The sequence below is a fragment of the Schistocerca gregaria genome, chromosome X (genome assembly GCF_023897955.1).
Source record: "Schistocerca gregaria isolate iqSchGreg1 chromosome X, iqSchGreg1.2, whole genome shotgun sequence".
Taxonomy (NCBI): domain Eukaryota; kingdom Metazoa; phylum Arthropoda; class Insecta; order Orthoptera; family Acrididae; genus Schistocerca; species Schistocerca gregaria.
This window is the reverse complement of record NC_064931.1, coordinates 437330476-437334802: the sequence shown is the minus strand read 5'-3', so window position 1 is coordinate 437334802 and position 4327 is coordinate 437330476.

Sequence of the window (4327 nt, the reverse complement as noted above, 5' to 3'; positions counted from 1 at the left end):
TGAATGAATCAGTGGTCATTAAAATTAGGCTCTAAAGGTTTCTCATTAACACAAAAGGTGATGATCAACTGTGAGAGCTATGTTACGTCAAACAAAGTCACAAGCCACTGAATAATGACCACCAGTAATAAATATTTTTTTATACTTACCGAAACGTCTTCTGAATCCTCATTTACACTACTGTCACTGCCGTATACGCCTAGAATGTGTGAAGCACCGTCAGATGTATGTGAGCATTCAGCCATTTTGATAAGACTTTAGGCTATGTATCATCTGAAAAAGACACCAGGTGGCGGAGTATAGAACTACACTAGTTATCACCTGCCTACTGTTGGAGAAAGATAAAACTTCTCCAATTCACGATGAGGAGGGCATCGTTAAGCATGTCATAGCATGAATATCTCTGTCTTGACAAAAGTGTGGCTTATGACTATATCTCTCCGACCCCTTCATGTAAAAGATGTTATTGAATGCAGCAGATGATAACTGAAATTCTCTTACCATAGAAAGTGTATTATGTGGAAAGTGTTAGAAAAAATTCTATAACAACTTTGTGAAAATCTGGAATAGAAAACCTGTGGAAAAATGTAAATTTTGATAGATCATTCTCACTATAATTACATATATTTGGCATAATCCAATGAATTACAGATGTAGCTGTAAGGCTGAGGTAAATGTCATTTTTTATGATGTCAGAAACATTCATTTTTTACATAATCCTCAAGTACAAGTGGCTTTCCTACTCACTCAAAAAAAGTTTCAACTGTAGCTTTATGTCAATACAGGTTGTTACACAACAACAGCAATGTGTCAAAGAGATATCAAAGTGTGCAGTACACTCTGTCTCTTTGAAAGTTACTGAGCATGAAACTATGGTTCCCCAAAAACTATTCTAACCCCCATGCATTAACTTGTATAGAAAAAATTCAGCTTTGAAATCCAAATGTCTCGAATTGCCACTCAGACTAACGCAAATCTGCCGTAATACGACCAAAAAACTACTCCCCTGACATGGTTTGCACATAGGTTGAGCACTTCTACTGTTTTACCAATGGCCATAACTTACTAACTAAATTTGCAAGCCCAGAGGCTAATTAGTATGATACCGCATAGTCTTGAATATCTTAATTGCTACCTCAAATATAATTAATTAAAGACTTCTCTTCAACAATGTGAAAGTATTTAAAAAAATTAATAAGAAAATAGCGTAAAACATGCAGCTACAGATTCTACGCCATATGGATTTGATCACTTTTTTACTAGGCCTTTGTATGATACATAGATTTTGATTACTTTTTCACTAGCTTTTCATTGGTGTTTTTGGATCTTATGTGCAACATCTACTTTAATTGATAATTTATGAATGTATTAAGAAAATAGTGTCTTATAACTGATTGTTGTATTTACACAAATGAAATCTATGTAACAAAATATACTTTTTGACAGTTACTATTTTGTGCTGTCATATTCGGCGTATGTCTAATGCATTCATAATTACTTAATGCTCCAGTGCAGTTTTAAGGTTTTCATTTAAATTCAGGTTACAGGTTGTTTGGGTACACCAGTTGATCATTCTTCACCTCTTCTTTCTCATGGCATTATTTTTGTAGGCACAGGGACAGTTTAAGGCTCAAGTGACCCAAGCTGCTGCTTGAGGCATCAAGCTGGGAGGAGTACCAGAGGTACCACTACTATAAGATTTCTATACAGGATGTTTCACAATTAGAAACAGCTGCTTGGGGTGTCAAGGCGAAAGGGACACTCAAGTGCAAGATTTGTATTAAGTGTATATCACACCATTAGTGGTGAAAACTCGAACAAGTGAAAGTGTACAAAGGAAGAGTGGGTAGTGCAAAGTGGGAAGTCGAGCATGATTTAAAGCATTCATAAGTTGTACCAAAATCACTAACATCAATTAAACAATGTCTTTTGGTGCATAGAACTTTTTAATTGTACATCATAAACATTGGATCCTGGCCTAAAAATGCCCTCACTGCATTTTTACTCTATGCCTAAAGGTATGTGGGTCATTATTTGGTTCCCACATTCATAATGCAGCATTAATATGATCTATAACAAAACTTGTGAATTACTGTAAGATGAATGGAGGCTCTACAATAAATATCATTTGACACAGCCTTCTGTCATGTGAAATGAAATACAATTTGCATAGACTTTATCAAAAAATAAGATCACATTAACAGTTACAGGCTAATTAAAAAATAGTTATGTTCTTGTTGTTGTTGTTGGGATGTTTTAGGGGGACTAAACAGTTATGTTCTTCCAAACCACAAAATAGAAAATAGAAACATTGATCTTTACTGCTATGGTTACTTGCACAAATACTTAAATACACATACACAATATAAAAATGTAAAGCAGCTACAAACTCAAAAACTGAAATCAACTGCAATGCACAAATTTCTGTGGCCAATCACTTTATTTATGATTTCGCAATGATATTTAGAGTATTATACCTCGAGTATGTTAAAATTAATGTGCCATCAGCCTTGACATTTAGTACACGATTCTGTGTGTAATCTGAGGCAGTATTTCTGTACACTCAGGATGCCTTCCAGAACTGTAAACACATTACACTCTTTTAGTTTTATGAACTGATTTTTCGCAGATGAAGTGCTACTAAGATATGTGCTTCCAAAGTTAATCTGAAGGCTGAACTAAATACTACTGTTCATAAATGACCATATTGCTACTCACAGTGATACACTTTTGCCTTCTTTCAATTTCAGAACCAGCTCACCCCAGTCACTTATTTTGGGGTCTTTTACCTTAACATATAATCCAAATCATGTCATTTTTTACTTACACAATGTGCTGATAGAGGTGACTACCACAATAAAGTAAAGATGTCCAGAACATGTACGTGCTTTACTCTCAGTGATCTTGAGGAAGGCGCAAGGGTGGGAAGGTAATAACCACGTCTCTCGCTTCCTATCACAATACTTTATTCATAATCAACTGTACAGCACGGGGTACAGATGGGAACTGATTCCCGGAAGTCAACCTACAAAGAACATCAATCGAAGATACTATACACGTATCATGTTTTGGCGTATCGATCCGTGTGTCGACGCCACAGTCTTATAGGTAGTATACCTTTGTCTTCTGCTGACTCAGTCTGTTATAGGGGAACAAACAGTTTATGTGGAGTCTGAACAATATGCAACTTGGCTTTTTTACATTAAAAATGATTGCAGGGGTAAAAGAAGTGACAAATGACAGAAAAAATCATAGTGTTCACCCAGTACTGAATCACAAACCTTTGGATTTGTAGCCTGGCATATACACAATGAGCCATAGTTTTTTCACTTTTTTGTTAAGTATTATAAAAAATGTAGGGGTGATTGAATTTCAGTGCTCAACCTTCGGCCTTGTTCAACATGCAGCCACTGGCAGTAATAACTGCAACATTACATGTACATAACTGAGATAATTTTTATCAAAGCATTTGCATTGTACCAGACATTACAGTTGTTTGAAACTGTGAGCTGGACCAGGACGAGGAAATGAAACAGGGATCTTTGTCTTTTGCAGGCAAGTGCACTACTGACTTGAGCTATCCAAGCATGACCTACTGATTTGTTACATTTTCTGCTACTTTTGGATCACTGGTAAAAACTTAACAATGAGTATAATTCATTTTATTGTACAACATAATCTGTACCCTCTTTACCTCCTAAAACTGGCAAAAGAAGGTTGTGGAGGCATGAGCATGGGAACACTACTATTATTGAAATGCTATATTTCTGGAATCTTTATACAATGATAATGGCAATAAACATGTAGATCTGTTCTTCCCCAGTGAGTTAAGAAATCCTAACTGACTTAGAGTAGTAGTTGTCTCCTGTAATCCAAGCTGCTGGTAGGCCAGCGGTAGGGGAGGACATTCACAGGTTCGGTCAACTTGTGAGGTCCAAGGCATCTGTGATGCCTTGCTGTGCATTGGATGGGTATTTCAGGCTGCCCTTGAGGTATGTGCCAGATTATTCATATCTTTGCAGGTAGACTGATGTGGGACTCCTCTACATGACGACAATGTGCATCAGCACACAAAGCTGAGGTGATTCAGAAGCAACATAAAATGTACCAAATCTATAATTTTAAAAATGTCACAAATAGTATAATTCAATTTTTATCTAGTGCAAGCACACCCACTACACGAGAAGGTCTCCACCTATGTTCAGTTAATGTTTTGTATTTGGTCCACAAGACCTTCCATTGGAGCCAATAACAAAACTTTACATAACTGTGAGTAGAAACTCGGAGGCAGTTACAGAGCAACCTGTTGCTGTAATAATTGTTGGAA